Source organism: Sus scrofa, chromosome 16, assembly GCF_054392235.1.
Source record: "Sus scrofa isolate SSC_HxYL_T2T_F1_AM1 chromosome 16, Sscrofa_HxYL_maternal_Yorkshire_Landrace_v2.0, whole genome shotgun sequence".
NCBI lineage: Eukaryota > Metazoa > Chordata > Mammalia > Artiodactyla > Suidae > Sus > Sus scrofa.
Window position 1 is genome coordinate 69,694,774 of NC_139398.1, and position 17,683 is coordinate 69,712,456.

The 17,683-nt window shown below is 34.4% G+C and overlaps 1 protein-coding gene across 1 annotated transcript in view; it reads right to left on the reverse strand.

Annotated features, from left to right (window-relative positions):
• LOC146395649 (uncharacterized) overlaps window positions 1-17,683 on the reverse strand; it is a 2,307,895-nt gene that overhangs the window by 475,036 nt on the left and 1,815,176 nt on the right. The gene's annotated exons all lie outside the window — the stretch shown is intronic.

Consider the following 17,683-nt stretch of genomic DNA (forward strand, 5'->3'; position numbering starts at 1 on the left):
AGTTTTTCTTGGAAAAGAAAACTAAAAGATCTGACCCCTGCCTGAATTTCTAAAAATGATGTCTGGAGCTAAGTGGTGTTGGAGAAGACACCAGTGACAAGCATTCACTCCCCGATTTCTCCTGACACAACTCTGTGGGTTCAGATACACAGCTATATGTAGCCTTTAGGACTCTATGAAAAGTGACTCCCTCAATTTCTGAATCGTCCTTTTGACCAGACACGTTTCTTCAAGGACCTGTGACCAACAAGGGGCTAACGGAATGCCAGGAGATTTTTTCTGGGGTTTCTGGCAAAGGTCTTTCTTCCTAAATCTTCTGAGAAACTTTTCAAACTATCTCTCTCCTTTCTTCTGGTTACTGTGAATCATAACTATGAGGCTTGGAACAACTGCAGCCACCTTGCTACCTACCACCTTGAAGACAAAGCCCTACACCCAAAGAAGAACAGAGCCAGGAGAATTTTAGGGAGACAGTCATTCAAAACCCTCATGAGTTCTGGACTAACTTCTCATATGTAAGCCAATAAGCCTTCACTTCATTCACTTTGAATGAAGTGGTGGTTGCCTGTCTTTAATGAATGAAAGTGACAAAGGGAGTGCAGCGCCCACGTACATTCCCACTTGTCCACAGCAATACCGCTTCACACATGTGTCTGGTCAGCGTTATTCCCACTAGTTACTTACTAGACTCCAATCAGCATTTAAGTTGGTGTCTCTCACAGACATGCAATGAGACAAACCTTAACCAGGAAAACATTAAGGCCTGCGGTATTTTAGGAGTCAAGGGAAAAATATGCTAACTGGTGACTTCCCCTTTTACGAAAGCAATGATGGAAGGAAATTCTCCCAGGAAATGACTCCTGTTTTTCTATTTATGTACAAGGTTTCTGTCCACGGGAGAGTGTAAAATAGTCTTTCAGGGTGAGGGTTCTGAGATCAAACAGCTCAGGTATAAATCCTGGTCCTTCGGTTGACCATCCGTTTAACTTACAGTAAGAGGCAACTTTTTTTCTTCTGAAGGTAACTTTTTAAAGCTTCACTATTCTTATGTGAAATATTGAGACGGTAACTGTCTTAAACTTATTGGACAGTTTTAAGAAGAAAATGAGGTAATATATTTAAGGTACTTAGCAGACTTCCTAATTTACACAGACTATCCAATACATTAGTTCTGAAAAATAAAAAATGTCATAACAGAGACAAGATGATCATTTAAAAGGTCTAGAGTCAACACACTTCAACTAGGAAATGATTCTTTATGGTATATAGAAAAAAAGGCTAGTGAAAATGTACGCGTATACTTTTCTTTAGTTTCTTTTTAAATCTAACATCTTTAATCAATATTCTTAGAGAACTTTTTACATGAAAAAATACTGCATTTATATATCTTCATCCTTGTGTAGGGTATTATATTTTTTATGTTGTAAGAACAGACATTTATGAGCTTCCTCTGGTATGCATCAAAGCATATACTCAAGAATTTTATTTGAAATTAGATACCTTGGGAAGCTCCTCTATAGGAAGGAGCTCCATTTCCCAGGGAGCTCTAGTTTAACTTTAAAATTCTCCATTTAGATTTTAAATAGAAAACTATATATTAAAAAAACAAAAACTGTACAAATATGGGATTATGATTTAACTAATTAAAAAGAATGATATTCTACCCAAAAGGCAGGAAATAAAAGAGTTAGTCACCACTAATCCACTGAACTTTGTTGCTAGAATCATTCAATAGCTTAACTCAGGGATTTGTGCATACTTTCTCTCAACAAAACCTCTTCAGTCATTAAATTAACGTACACACCTTGAGCAGAATATAAATTAAATTAACCTTTTTTGACACTGCTACATTTGTTCGCAAGGTTTTAACTAAAAAGAGGTGTGGGTTGAATCAGTCAGAACACTTCTGTATGTTCTTACCATTTACTTGCTCCTGAGGTATATTCATTTTAGCAGATTTAGTCTCCATTAAAGTGAAAGTCAGAGATTTAGGAATTATAATTTGATCTCTAGTTCTGTTAGAACTGTATGAGGTAAGCAATTTATCTGGCTCCTTAAAGACTTAGTTTCCTTCATAAATATAGAGATAACATCCATGTTTCTTAACCACAAGGTATAATGATATAGTGGATGGGATTGTGTTGTGAAACATTAAGAGAATTAGAAGAGGGCAAATTATTATGAATATAAAAATAATTGTCAGTAAGTCAGTGTTTTCTCCAAAGTACCTAGCTACTTTTTACTGAGGTAAAATTTACCCAGAGTGAATGTATACATCTTAAGAATACAGCCCAGTTTTAACAAATACAGCTGTATACATTGAGCAGCCTACATGATAATCAAAATATACAGTATTTCCATCATCCCAATAAGGTCCTTCTGGCCCCTCTTAGCCAGTTCCCCTCAAAGTAACCACTCTTTTTTTAACAGATTTATTGAGGTATAATTGATATACCAAGAACTGCACATATTTAACTTGATGAGTTTAAACACATGCAAACACCCATGATATCATCACCAAAGTCAAGTAGTTAACGTATCCAACACTTCTACAAGTTAGCTTGTATCCCTTTGCTGTTGTTGTTTTTTAGTAAGAACCTGTGAGATCTACTCTCTGAACAGATTTTTATTGTTAGCTACAGGTACTATGATGTATAGCAGATCTCTAGAACTAATTCGTCTAGCATACCTGAAACTTTATCCCAATTGAACAACAGCTCCCCATTTCCTCCAATCCCTAGAAAGAACGACTGTATTCTCTGCTTCTATTACTTTGCTTATTTTGGGTACCTCAGAAAAGTGGAACCATGCAGTATTTGTCCTTCTGTAACAGGCTTATTTTCTACTCCATGAATGTCATCCAGGCTCAGCCATGTTGTTGAAAGTGGCGGGATTTTCTTCTTTAAGGCTGAATAACATTCTTTTTTGTGTACATACCATGTTTTCTTTATCCATTCATCTATGGATAGACACTTCAGTTCTTTCTATATCTTACCTCGTGTGAATGATGCTACAGTGAACATGGTAGTGCAGATCTCTCTTCAAAGTCCTGATTTCATGTTAGTTATACAGTAATTATATTTCCAATTTTTTGATAAACCTCTACATTGTTTTCCATAAGCATGGTATGATTTTACATTTCCAACAAGAGTGTACAAGTATACACCTTATTTTTGCCAATACTTATTTTTTTATAATAAAAACACTAGCAGGTATGAGGTGATATCTCATTATAATTTTGATTTGCATTTCCCTGACAATTTATGATGTTGAGCATCTTTTCATATGCCTATTGGCCATATGTATGCTTCTTTGAAGAACTGTCTGCTCAAGACCTTTTCCAATCCAGGGAAATCAGGCAAAATAATAATAATAAAAGAATACAAATCAAAGAGAAAGAAGTAAAATTATCTGTTTGCAGATGACATGAGTCTACATGTAGAAAACTCTAAAGACTCCACAAAAAAACTGTTAGAACAAACAAATTTAGTAAATTTGCAGGATAAAAAATCAATATTCAAAAAATAATTCTGTTTCTATTTATTAACAATGAACCATTTGAAAAGGAAATTTAGAGATCAGTCTCACTTACAATAGCATAAAGAATAAAATACTTAGGAATAAACTAACCAAGGAGGTGAAAGACTTGTACTCTGAAAACCACAAGACAATGGTTCAAGAAATTTAAAAAAAGACACAATAAATGGAATGACATCACTTTTTAATAGACTGGAATAATTAATATTGCTAAAATATCCCTATGGCCCAAAGAAATCTATAGATTCAATGGTATGTCCATCAAAATACCAATGACATATTTTACATAAATTTTAAAAATCCTGAAATGTATATGGGACCACAAAAGACCCAGAGTAGTCAAAGTGATCTTGAGAAAAAAGAAAAAGCTAGAGGCATCACACTTCCTGATGTGAAACTATGTTTCAAAGCTACAGTAATCAAAACAGTATAGAACTGACATGAAGACCAATGAACAGAACAGAGAGCACAGAAACAATCCTATGCTTATATGGTCAAGTGATCTCTGACAATGGTGTTAATAACACACAAAAGAGAAAGGGTAATCTCTTCAACCACATAGTTTTAGGAAAACTGGATGCCCATATGCATAAAACAAAACTGGAACCCTACCTCCCACCATTCATAAAAATCAACCCCAAATGATGAAAGACTTAAATGTATGTACTGCAAATGTAAGAAAAACTTCTTGATATTAACATTTACAATGATTTCTTAGTTATGACACCAAAAGTGCAGGCAACAAAAGCAAAAACAGACAAGAGGGACTACATCAAACTAAATAGCTTTTGCAAAATGAAATAATCAACAGAATGAAAAGGTAACCTAAGGAATCAGAGAAAATATTTGTAAAACATGTATCTGATAAGTTAATATTCAAAATATATAAGGAACTCCTACAATTCAACAGCAAAAAACAAATAATTTGGTCAAAGGAACCACTCTTTTGGGTTCCATCACCATAGATCTCTTTTGCCTATTTTAAAACTTTAAAGAAATGGAAGCATAAAGTACAAAGACTTTTGCATCTAGACTCTTTTACATAATGTCTCTGAAATTAACTGCATAGTTTATTCCTTTTTCATTCCCAAGTAGTATTCTGTTGTATAAAAATTGTATGGTTAATTTATCTATTCTTTTCTTGTTACACAAGAGACAGAAGAACTATTTCCTGGCTGTAGTTCTTATGAGTAAATCTAATATAGATATCTTTGTACAAGGCTTTTGTCAACATGTGTTTTCACTTCTCTTGGATAAAGCCCTAGGAGCACTGTGCTACTTTACAAGAATGTAATTTGAACATTAGCATTAAAAGTCATGGCTATTTTAATATTTGACCTAGATGAATTTATTTATTATTTTCTAAGAATCTGTACTCCACATTGAAGATGGCCTCTTTTTCCAAAGAGGAACTTACCTTGCTAAAGGACATTAAGTATAAGCTTTATCAAGAATTAGATTTCTTTCTCTAACCTCCCTCTGCATAGAAGAAACTGATGGGAAAGGGCCTAGAAGTCATGCCCAGCATATTAAATGGGTAATATACTCTAAACATGAGCCAAAGATAGAGTTGATAGAGGTGATTAAAATATATGTCTTTAGAGTAAGGGTGAAATGTATGTGTTGGTTGTATGTGTATGTGCCCGTGCATAATTTCTCATTTGTTTATCCCTAATGGGCCCGACATTAATGTAAAAATGGAAATTTATATATGAAAACCAATTTGATGCTCTCACATGAATGCCATTATTACATTTCAGTCTATAAAAAACACAATACCACAAGTTATCTATGACCTAAAAAGTACCATCCTTTTTATTCTTACTTTGATTGTAAATAGAAAGAAATATTCATTCAGAGTTTCCTCCTGATCACTTTGTTCAACAACCTTTGAAAAATAATTACCTGGTATGACCAGGTAATAATTCTGAATAAAAATCTCTTACTAAACCTTGTTTTCCATTTCAGGGGTTTGGCTGTGCAACTCCAAGGTAGAGTATGTTTTTTTTTTTTTTTTTTTCCAGTCAGGACTTTTCCTGGTAATTTTCAAATTTACTTTAAAATGCTAAATGTTTCGGGTTAGTTATATACTTTTATTCACACTATGAGATGAAGCATTATCATTTTATACATCAAAATAGTTACAGGTGGTACAATATCACATGTAATATTTATGACTAACTAGGGCTTAGTGTCTAGGCTATAATATTGGATTAGTGAACAAGAGGGGGGCAATACACAATATGCAGTATAAGATGGGGGTTTCTCATTATGAAGTCAGTGCAGACGCAATTGAAGGCAATGCTTATGGAATTGAAGTAACGTTTCAATAAATACTGAAACTAAGCTGGGAGAAACAACTGGGGAGATGATGACGAATTCATGATATCATTGGTTAAACACAGGAATGGAGAAAAAGGACAAGGGTCTCAATACTTAATAGAGCAAAGGACTTTCCTTTAAGAAGATAACCTAGAGATGAGAATCCCCCATGGTTACTTACAGAGTATGAAATCATACTCCTGACCTTGTCAGTCAACAGGAAACCAGAAACCCGTCAGGTTTGCCTTTTGACAGAGTACAATCAAATATCAGCTTCTCTCACAAAAGTATGGACAGGGACAAAAAAGTGAGAGAAAGGTCTTGTACCTTTCATTAAATTAATAATTGAACCTTTCATTAAAGGTTAAACCTTTCATTAAATTAATAATAAAGAACTTTAACTTTCACTCAACTGACTTCCACATCGAATGCATTTTTAGGTGCATATGATTCTAGCAGTGGACATATCTTCCCATAAGTAAATGTTAGCAGCTTATTCTTCAAGCTTAATATAATGAGACATAAAATGTGCATTCCTTTGGTAGAGGAGGGGGCAGTTACAACACAAAGTACTTACAAAAACTAAATGTTACATATGTATTTATGAGATATATGCTATGAAGTTTTACAACATATACACAGTTTGGGAAAAATATAATTTGAAACTATATAATAATTAGGCAGTGGATAATTCATGTTAAAAATTTCTAAACCTTTCAAAATTCTAAATTAAGGCTGAAAATCGCTTCTTTTGCTTCTTCGTTTTATAGTCCAATACTAGGCCAGTTGACATGAACCCCTGTGGTTTAATCTCATATAGTACCTGAGCCAGTGTTGACTGAACCAGGGAATGTATCAGAAATTGAAGCAATTCTAGTAGGAGGATCAAACCTCATTCCTCAGGCCCATGACTCAGCTCATATTTAAGTTCCTTTTAAGCATACCAGTCCCAAAAGTTAAAGCTTCACCAGCAAGTTTCAGCACTTGTTTCCTGAAATCTCTCATTGCTGTGCCCCACTTTTCCAAAACTGGTTCTGGAAACAAAGAAACCTGGAAACAAACCTGAGCTCTAAATCTGTTCCCTCCTGGAGAGGAAGATTCAGCCTCGTCATTACCATTTGCTTAAAGAGTGATGTACTGGAACCAGCCCAGAATGGCTATAGATTTTGTTAAATTTACAGGAATTTTGTGAACTTTTCCCTCAACAAAATCATCATTTAAAATGAAAGAATTGGAGTTCCCGTCTTGGCTCAGCAGAAACGAATCTGACTAGGAACCATGAGGTTGCGGGTTCAATACCTGGCCTCACTCTGGGGGTCAAGGATCCGGTGTTGCTGTGAGCTGTGGCGTAGGTCGCAGACACAGCTTGGATCTGGCATTGCTGTGGCTGTGGTGAGGGCTAGCAGCAACAGCTCTGATTAGAACCCTAGCCTGAGAACCTCCATATGCCGCTGGTGCAGCCCTATAAAGACAAAAAAAATGAAAGAAAGAATATCAACTTAACACTGAAATTGATGATATGAAAAACAAAATTAGTAAATATTTCAAACTCAACACTTCTGTACTGTTTTTGAGGGTTGATACAACAAATTACCACAAGGTTACCTTAAGTCCTGGAGCCTAGAAATCTCAAGTCAAGTTGTCCCATGATCACCCTACTAAAGGCTCAGGGGAAGAACCTCCCTTGCTTGTCCTAACTTCTGGTGGTTGCTGGTAATCTTAACTCTAATCTCTGTCACTGTCTTTACATGACCTCCTACCCTGCTGTTTCTTATAAGAACACCAGTCAATGGATTTAGGGCCCGCCATAATCCAATACGACCTCTTTTTAAATTATGTCTCCAAAGACCCTATTTCCAAATAAGGTTACATTTACAGGTACCAGCAATTTTAAAATTTCATAATATCTTTCCTGGGGTACACAATTCAACTCACAACCTCTTAATTCTTTCACTACATTTTATGACTATGTTATCTTCTTGGGGTTACAGCAGAAATATTTATACTCTAGCAAACACCAAGAGATAAATACTTTGGGCTTTGTGCACTGTATATTCTCTATAGCAACTACTTAACTCTGCTTTTATACTGTGAAAGCAGACATAGGCAATATACAAAACAAATAGCCTTCTGATTTGTTCCAATCACATCTTATTTACAAAACCAAGGAGTGGGCCGTATGTACTCTGTAAGCAACAGTGGGCTGACACTTAGACTAGACTTAAGAAATTCATGTATAAAATGTTAATAGTACAGACAAACTTCAAAATATGTCACATCAGTAGCTGTTACTTTGTTAACAATACAAAAATTGAGGAAAGAGTCTTTTAGTACTTGGAAGTCATTATTCAAGTTGGCAAAGAAATTACCCAAGTCACTGATAAATTTGAGTGAAGTTCCAATATATAAATCTTTTGTCTTATTCACTAGTGCAAACTAGAATTAAAACTAATATTCATGTGCAGAGCTACTCTATTAATCAATCAGTAGCAACTATAAGTTAGCCACAGGTATCAGAGCTTGACAAAAATTAAGGGGAAAAAGTCAAAGAAAATTCTTCAAGAATCAGTTGGCCCTGTGGAATTTATAATAAAGGGCACTGCATATTTCATCATATTTATAATAAAGGGTATTTCATATTTCATATGTGTAGTAAATTGTGTCCTACACATTACAAAATTTATAATAAACTTATGCATGCATATGTATATATATGCACATTTTTTTTTCTAGAAAGTTGGTTAAACTTTTTACCACTGCACAAATTTCTGAGGGTTGCAATATTCCTGCAATATATGGGAAATGTAAGCTCTGATAGGATGATGATGTAAAATCAAAATATAAAATGACAGTGGAGGAGCCAAAAATTTTACCTCTTCCTAAGACTGGTCAGAATAATAACCCTTTCACTAGCACGAATGTACAGAGACCATGAGAAAGCCTCAGAAATGAATGGATTTTTATTGCTTTAATTAAAACTGACTTTCATTAAATTGTCATTTCTTTCTGCAAATGTTTGTGAAACAGCACCTACCTAAGAGAAGTGACTAAGTTTCAATGACCACCTGGACTGTAACTAAATTTATGGCATCTTTGCTACACTATGGCTCAGGCCTATTCTTTAGGGCCAGCCAGCCCTTGAACCTGGGTCCTGCTTCTTTCTCGTTTCACTGGGTATTGACTCATTTGTTTATTTAGCCTTGCTAAGTTTCACTCCTTCTTCTTTAAAATAAAGATTATCAATATACCTTTGCACTACAAATATTTGAGAATTAAAGGAACTAAAAAACAAAGTGTTCTTCACATAGTAAGCATCAAATAAACATATGTTATTAGCCATCCCTTCCACTAATGCAGCTATGACTAACATAATTATTAATTTTCACAGTAGGCTTCAATTTCCTGAGAATCCAGGAAGCCTATGTTAGGTTCCATAGCTGGATATAAATAATATCTGGAAAATAAAATATAAATAATTGAATTTCTGTTCATTTTTCCTGTGTGAGCAACGGGACTGGTCCTGGTAGTATCACGCCATCAAATAGCTCATGGCAGAAAATGTTTTGGTCTCAAATAATTGCATCCATGCATGCAGGCCCTGACTCTGGCTAATGTCAGTAGATGGAAATACGTGTTGAAGTCTATCTAATGTCGATCAGTGTACGTGAAATCAAGCCATCAACTAAGGAATGGTTATGGCATGATCATTTTTACATTGTGTGACATGTTCCTGTTGTACTGTCAACAAACATAAACTTTAATCTCCACAAAGAGAGTTTCTGTAAACTGTATGTCACACTAATGCTTTTATTTTGCATGCCACTTTTCCCCAGAGAAATTCCTTTTACTGTGATTTCTTTACCACAATTGTAATTCATTTCTGACTGACATGCTGACAAAACTACTCAACATCTTTATATTATTGTACAGCCATTGATTATTTCAACATATTTTTGCTCTCTCTTGTTTTTTTCCTTTTTTAAAATAAATACTGCTCCTATTGCCTACATAGATGGTTTTGAATATATATTCAAGTTCAGGGGGCAAGTACATGTCCCCTGTATTAGGCTTGCCATGTCTAATTTGAAATTTTATATCTTGACTTTGGACAATAGATTGAAATAATTTCTTCATCACCAAAAATGTCCCTTAGAATTTAAAATCTATCAGAATCAATATAATGTGGTTTTAAAGCCTGATGAGGCCCATTTGTCTCTATGTAATAAATGAGCAAAATATTGAGATACCAATGAAATCTTAAATTCAATTTCATGTCAAATTAGACCAATCACAATATGGGAATTAGGGATTGATATTTTGCTAGATAGTTGGGTAATACGCTAGCTATGCTATTGATGCTCTCTAAATATTTTTCTCTTCCTAAAGACATTCCACACCATGGTCCTCAGAGCCAGAGTGTGGTTTCCAGTTCACCTTGACTCCTTATCAGTTTGACAAGCATCATTCTCTATACCACTTGCCTCCCTACAGACATTCTTATTCTAACCCATTAATGCTTAGTTTCTCTCCTGACTGTCTTCTTACGAGATCATAAAGAATAGAGATGCATGGATACATTCAGAATTACTTTCTATTTGGTGCAATCGATCTCTCTCAAGACCCTTGAGGACAAGGACTACGTTCACCTAATTTTCCGCATAGTTCTAGGCATGAAATTGTTACTAAATGTGTGTTTTGACAAAATTAGTGAAATTCCATGAAAATGTTGATTTATATTCTTTCTTATGTTCTGTCACAATAAATCAAATAATATTCTTGAAGAGATCAACTTGGTTTCTATTTTACAGATCATTTTTCCTCGCCTCTCCATTTTCTTCTGGAATCGGTTCCTTTGATGATGTGACATCCATTATGGTCGTAAACCTCAGTATGTTTCATTCATACATGATTATTTTTAAGTTGAAAAAATTAGAACTTTTATTCAGGAACATCACTTCACTAATATGTTAATACATATCCCAGTTCAGTGTTTGTAGAAAAAACTGAAAGTAAAAGAAATTTAAATAGCCTTTGTTTTATACACAGTTTTAATTATGGTTTGATAAAATTAAGTTAATTGTACAGTAAGCCTCATAATTTAATTTTTTTAATTATCTGAATTTGACTCTTTGTATTCTGATGTTTTTAAACAGATGATGATCTGTCATCTGTTGGGAATCTGATATCAACTGATGAGAAAAGTGATATGCTGTCTATTATATTTATCATTTTAGAGCCCTGAAAGATGAACATATTTTTATGAGTTCAAAAATAAAATGGTTTATTGATTCTAAATATCCAGAGATGTTTTTGATTCTCATGCACTTACAATATGGCTGTAGATACATTACTCCTTTTCTATGCATTTGAAATCTTATTTTAAAACTATAAAGCATTACATGAAAAGGCAACAAACTACAGTAAACAACTGTGCTCAAGACCAATCCATAGCTAAAGAAATAAAGTATTATTGCACGAATCCATGCCTCTAACATGATGCTTACTTGTAACTAGGCTTAAAACTGTCTTTTATGTTTTATTTTCCTTGAATGGTAAACAAGAAAAAAAAGTGGAAACATCCTAAATTTAGTCATCATATATGTCATTCTTTCTCTTCATTATGCCTTCATTAATAAAATCTGAGATCAAGATTTGAATATATGTTAAAAAAATCTGCCAATCCAACTAATTTCAATGTTCTTTTTACTCATATTCTTTTAGTTTTTTTAATAGTCATTGACTTACTAGTTTATGTCACTGTTGTTGTTGTTGCTGTCACTGCTGTTGTTTTATTTTTACCTTTCAATGCTGACTTCCCTTGAATAACCAACAACTTGTAGCTAAATTGATAAAACAACTGCAAAACAGGTATCTTACCTTATTTTGGCCTGAAGCCAACAATGTTGCAAATTATTTTCCAAATCAAGAAATAATTTGATAACTCTGCCATTCATACTCTACAAGAGCATAAGGCAGCATCATGTTTTTTGTGTCTTTAATGTCCTGTAACTCTACCGTAACTAATGGAGATTCTATTCTCGGAAATTGAGTGGGGAAGGCATTCCTGTAGAGTGTGCAATTTCCAGACAATGTTCTCTTAATTTTTTAATGCAACTATTACTGTGATTTATAATTGCATTGAAAGTTCTCTGTAATCTTTTTCAGGATATGTTCATTGTTATTAGTGAAATCCTTAACTCTTGGAAGGAATGTTTCATAAACTTTCTTTATAATACTTTCCTGAAAAAGGATGCAAATCTTACTTTTTTTATGGATTATACCAACACCTGCAAATTTGGAGGACCTTTATAGATCTAAATACCTCTAACTTAAAAGAGTTTCGGAATTTGAGGATAATTTGGGGACACTTGATTTAGGAAGACATATTGGGTAATTATTCTTTCATGCTTCAAAATTCTAATCTGTTTTCTATTTTAGAGTATCTGCAAGTTAATACCTATAGTGTGACTTACAGACATTGGTTAAAAAGTTAAACTTCTTTCTTATGCAATCATACTTTGATTAAAATATCTGCTAATTAATATGTTACAATTGCGTAGAGCACGTCAACGTGGGTTTTCTATAACTACTGCACTGGCATGACTTAGAAATGACTAGTAGCTGTCTGGAAGAAAGCAGAATTATTTTATTAAGAGGAAAAATGTGTTCAGACTGCACTGGAGCTACAGCATTGCAAAATCTTTTAAATAGAGAAGCCAAGAGAAGGAAAGTCTCTGTAGAACTATGCCTAAAAGGTCTATTGCCCAAGATACTGGGAGGAGCTTGCTATAAATATATTCATTCTTGCAGTATGAATTGTGAAAGAAGTGTAAGAGCAGGTTTCTAGTATAAGAATTATATATACTTCTTGATAGTGTATTAACACGATAATGGCAAGAGAGAATTTCAATAAATTCTTTACCTTACTCCTTTCAAAAATTCTCAAAAGCAGGTGCCAATTATAGTGAAGTTTTGAACATTATTTCCAATTCCAAAAAGGTTATATAAGAAAGAAAAAACTAGTGGCTAAGAGGTACATTTAGCAAAGTAAAGTGTTCGTTTGAAATTCAAGGTTTATTTCCTTATCTTTTTAAAGTAAGAGACACTTGAGGCAAGACATGAAAAAAGCTTGATTAGAAATCAGAATTTGTTGTTCTTATCAATATTTACTCTATGTATACAAAACAAATTTGAAAATAATGTGAAAGTCAACAATAGTTGAAAACATTCTCTTGAATGATTTCTGGAATAATCCAAAGAAAAATAATCCAAAGGGATCAAAGAAAATAGTTGCTTTTGGAGACACCAAACTGTATACTTTTAAATCAAACAAGTGAGTATCATCCCTACAATAATAGAAATTAAAAAGAAAGGACAATGAATCCAGATGAACCAATCAAACCATCACATCAATTATTAAAGAGCCTCTGAGACACTAGCATATATATAATATGTTACAAGACCATAAGAATGGGGAAAAACAGTTATTGCAAGGTGTTTCATACTAGAAGCAATAACAGTCATTTTTGTATTTGGAAACAATTTCCAATTTTACTAGAAATCAACAAATGCATAATTCCAGCTAAATGTAAAAATATAGCACACTACTTGTGCCCACATCCTAAGAAAAAGCCATTTCAGCAAAGTAAAAAATGTTTATAGGAGATGAAAAATTATCTTAGAGTGAAAGAAGAGAAAAATGGGAGTACATATCAGCAACTTTTATTTTTAAATAGAATGAGCATTAATCATGGATTTTGAAAGGGAGAAAAAAACTGGGAAGAAAAGTATGAGAGGAAAGGAGATATCAACAAGAGTTATAATATATACCATAATATCCTAAAATTTTGTTGCCCTCTCAAATTTGCCATGAGATTTGGAAGTTTAAAGAATATACCCTTATCTTCTAGGGAGTCATATAAGAATCAACTATTATTTATACTAACTATATATTTTTTAAAATAGGTATTAAATTTAGAAGTTGGATTAAACTACTATGAAATTAATATTCCAATAAAATATTAGTTAACTGTCTTTTAGACAATAGGATTGAACTTTGGGGCTTAACACATGACTTTCGACTACAAAATACATCCTTTAAAAAACTCTTCCTCTCATCTCTGGACTCTGCAGTTTCCAGATTGAGATTGTAGATGCTCTTAGTATTTAATCCAGGTTACTTACCTGTGGTGGCCATGCCTCATTTTGGCAGTCCATGGTACATAATTTATAATATACTTCTTAATTTACAGTCTGGCTAGATTGTTTCATTGTGTAGGAAGACTCAAATGGAACATATTTCATTATCATAGCTCCTAGAAGAACACTGTGGGGAATTAAGTAGGCTTAAATGGGCATTCCTCACAGCATTCTAGATTCAGGAAAGACACAGCCCAGCTGCTTTTAACTGAATTAGGCAAATGATCTTGCCAAAATTCACCAATACAAAAGACCTGGGCTACGCAGGGATGTTGTCATGTATAGGCATTGCCTCCATTGCTGGTTGAAATGAACATTTTTAGAGACACAAGTTAAGAAATAGCAATCATTGCTGCAAAAAGATAAGAGAACATTCTATCTTCAGTATGTCACAAGCTAACAGTTTGGCCCCACATTCATTTCTGTAAGTCTTCAGGTTTTAAACTCTGTCTTATATAACATTCCCTTAGAAACTATGTCTTCCTCAGATGTCCCGTGATTTTCCTCTCAACAAACATCACAGGGAGAAGAAAGAGACAACATGTGGTTCCCTGCATGTGGCCATGCCCTGGTTGATTTTCTTAGCACAGAAATTGAGGTTTTTTCCCTCTCTGGGTCTCTTTAGCAAGCATTCAAACTTTTCTTAAATTTCACCACCCATGACAGTGGCTAGTGACATACATAATCAAAACATATAACTGGTGGTACAGGAAAGGTAAGCTATGACTTTGTATTTTACAAGGTAAGGAGAAAAAAGGTACATATAGCATCTTAAAAGCTGCTTCTTGCATTCCTCATTGAATGAGCTCATTTGGATTGAGAGAAACAAATAAATACACAAGATAATAACAAATACAACATATTTGGTAAATATTTGGAAATAGAAGATGAAACTCAGAGCTTCAGGGCTGATGGTAAGAGAAGGGAAGCACTGCTGTTTATGGGTAAAGAGCCTAAAGAGAATTGTGTGTCTGTGTATGTGTGTATGTGTGTGTCCTTTGAAGCAGGAGAAGGCAGATGAGAGAACAAAAGGGAAAGGAAGGAGGAAGAGAGAGAGAAGGCAAGAGAGAATGTGAAACACTATACCAAGGGCATCAAAAGAGACAAGTCCCCTCCCCTCCCCGGGGTGGGGGGGGCACTAAGAAAGCTTTTGGAGAATTTTAAAGTCTAATACAAAAATAAGTTTTTGTTCTGCAGGGCCGAATAAGCTACTTTTCTATTATTAGCAACTCTGCTGTAGAGATGACTGTGCTGGTATGAGGGAGCTGACTTGTGGACATTCATATAAAAGATGAGTTTCATGTCTGCATGGACATGTTAAAGAACAGAGGCTGCATGAAGATACAACATAAAAACTCATTAGGGATTTGCAGAAATCTCCTTGAGAATTTTGATATTTCACAGAATGTAGAATTTCAGTTGGGATCATACCAATTTTTCCTTGAATGCAAAGGACAGCTAGCTGGCATCTGAAAGAAGTCTACCTGATATCTGAACTCTGTGCACAGTTCCTTCCTGTGAGAGTTCAGGTGAAGTCAGTGGGTGGAATGATACAGGTGGAGACATTAGGGAGTGTAGGGGGCTGTGGGAACCTGGAGTCTCTTGCCACGTCCAAATGGGTATGTTGCACCTTAGTTTCTCAATATTTAGGGTGTGTGAGCATGTACACTCAGCATTGCTAGAGTAATCTTTTTTGATAAGAAGACCCAAATTAAATATTTAGGTAAAATATCTCCATGGGGGAAAAAAAATGACTGTGATATGGGGGGATACCTGTTTTCAAGTCATGACATACCTAGCTAAAATATCATTCCTTTATAAAACTAATTATGATGGTATAGGTTTGTTCTTTTATAGCTTATTAAAAACCCCACAAATCCAAAATATTCAGTTCCCCACTCCTTGCCATATGAATCATATTTAATAGCCCAAGTCTGAATTCCAGTTATCACATCCACATTTCAGGAAGCAATATGAAGGAACTTGACAATGTCAAAGACAGTGAGGTATTCTCTGCATTGATGAAGTAACTTCTTCCCAAAGGACAAAGACATGAAGCAGTTATCTCCTGTGGAAGGTTCCTATAAGGTCACCTGAAATTCCATATAGGCACCACTAGCCTAGACTCAGTCATGTGATCAGACTTGCTAACAAGGAGCTTTGGAAATACAGTTCTTTTCAGATTGCCCACTTGCCCATCTAATATATTTATTATTTTGAAAGAAGAGAATATATAAGCTGGGACTGTCCAGGACAAATGGAGTTCTCTCTATGTTACAGTCACAAAGGATGACTAAAATACTTACCCCTTCCTACCTTTTCACATAGACGAAAAATTTTCACTGTAATAAAATTAATCCACTAGACAAAGGATTATTAATTTCACTCATTCTCAATGTGTTGTTGACATGCCACAGAAAGAAGCTCAAAGTAATTTTGTAAACATAGAGATATTGCCACAAAATTGTTTTGAATCATTAATGTTTAAGAACAATTTCAAAAATAGAGAAAAGAAGAATAATCAATGTTTCTGAAACCCAGGTATCCACCAACTAGATTTAACTGATATTAACATATTTCCCTATAATTTCTCAGTTTCCTGAATCAAATTCTTAAAGGGAAATCCCAACATGTAAAAACCTATGCAGAAATGAATGGTTTGAAGATGAGGAAAGGCTCAGAATTCCACCCTTTTTTGCGCAACCTGCTTTAAGCCCAAACTTCCAGGGTTCCACTGAGTATTAAACTGGCAAGATTCAATAAGGCATTAGCAATCAAAAACAAATAAGTACTCCTTCTGAGTTTACTAGAATTAAGACTTTGAATATGCAGACAGGAAAAATGAGTCTACACCACATCATACTTTCCTTCCTATTCTTCCTTTTTCTCCCCTTCCTCTCCCTTCCCTTTTCCTTCCTTTATTCCTCCTTTTTTCCTTTTAAAGGAGTTCTTGACTGTAGTATTTATTATATATGAAAATGTTATTTGTTCTGACTTTCTCATTTGCCTACATTCAGAGTGACTCCAGGACATTCTGAAAACAGCTTTGGTCTAAATTCTCTCTATTCGAAGCTGATTCTAAATATCTCTCTATTACATACTCTGAGGTGAAATATACCATGTAAGTCACCTGTAAGAATATTAAGGCTTTTGCTTTTATACAATTAGTATAACCAATGTTTTATTCTTTCATAAAATCAAATGCATTTAAATTTCAAAGAAAAGTTGAAACTAAATGATGCCGAAATACAAAAACACAATTACATTATAATCAACTCTAGTCTATGACCATTTGCATCTGAGTTAGCATACGAGTCACATTCACATGCCTAGTTAGGTACTGCCCTGGGCTTTTAAGTACTACCAATGCCATGCCAAATTAAAAGGAAAGCTAATACACAGAATGATGAGACTCACAATTCTAAAAGAGGAATTCATCCAGTTTCCCTTGCCACTTTGGCCATGATCCAGTTAACAATATGGAACAGTAAGGTGGTTGGCATGCAGAAAACATGGGTCTTAAAATGTCAGGGACAAGTGGTTTATTTCTGTGTAGCACAGTTATAGCAAGCATTTTATTTCCACCTGAAAGACTCAATTTGTCTAATTTATCTGAGCCATGAGC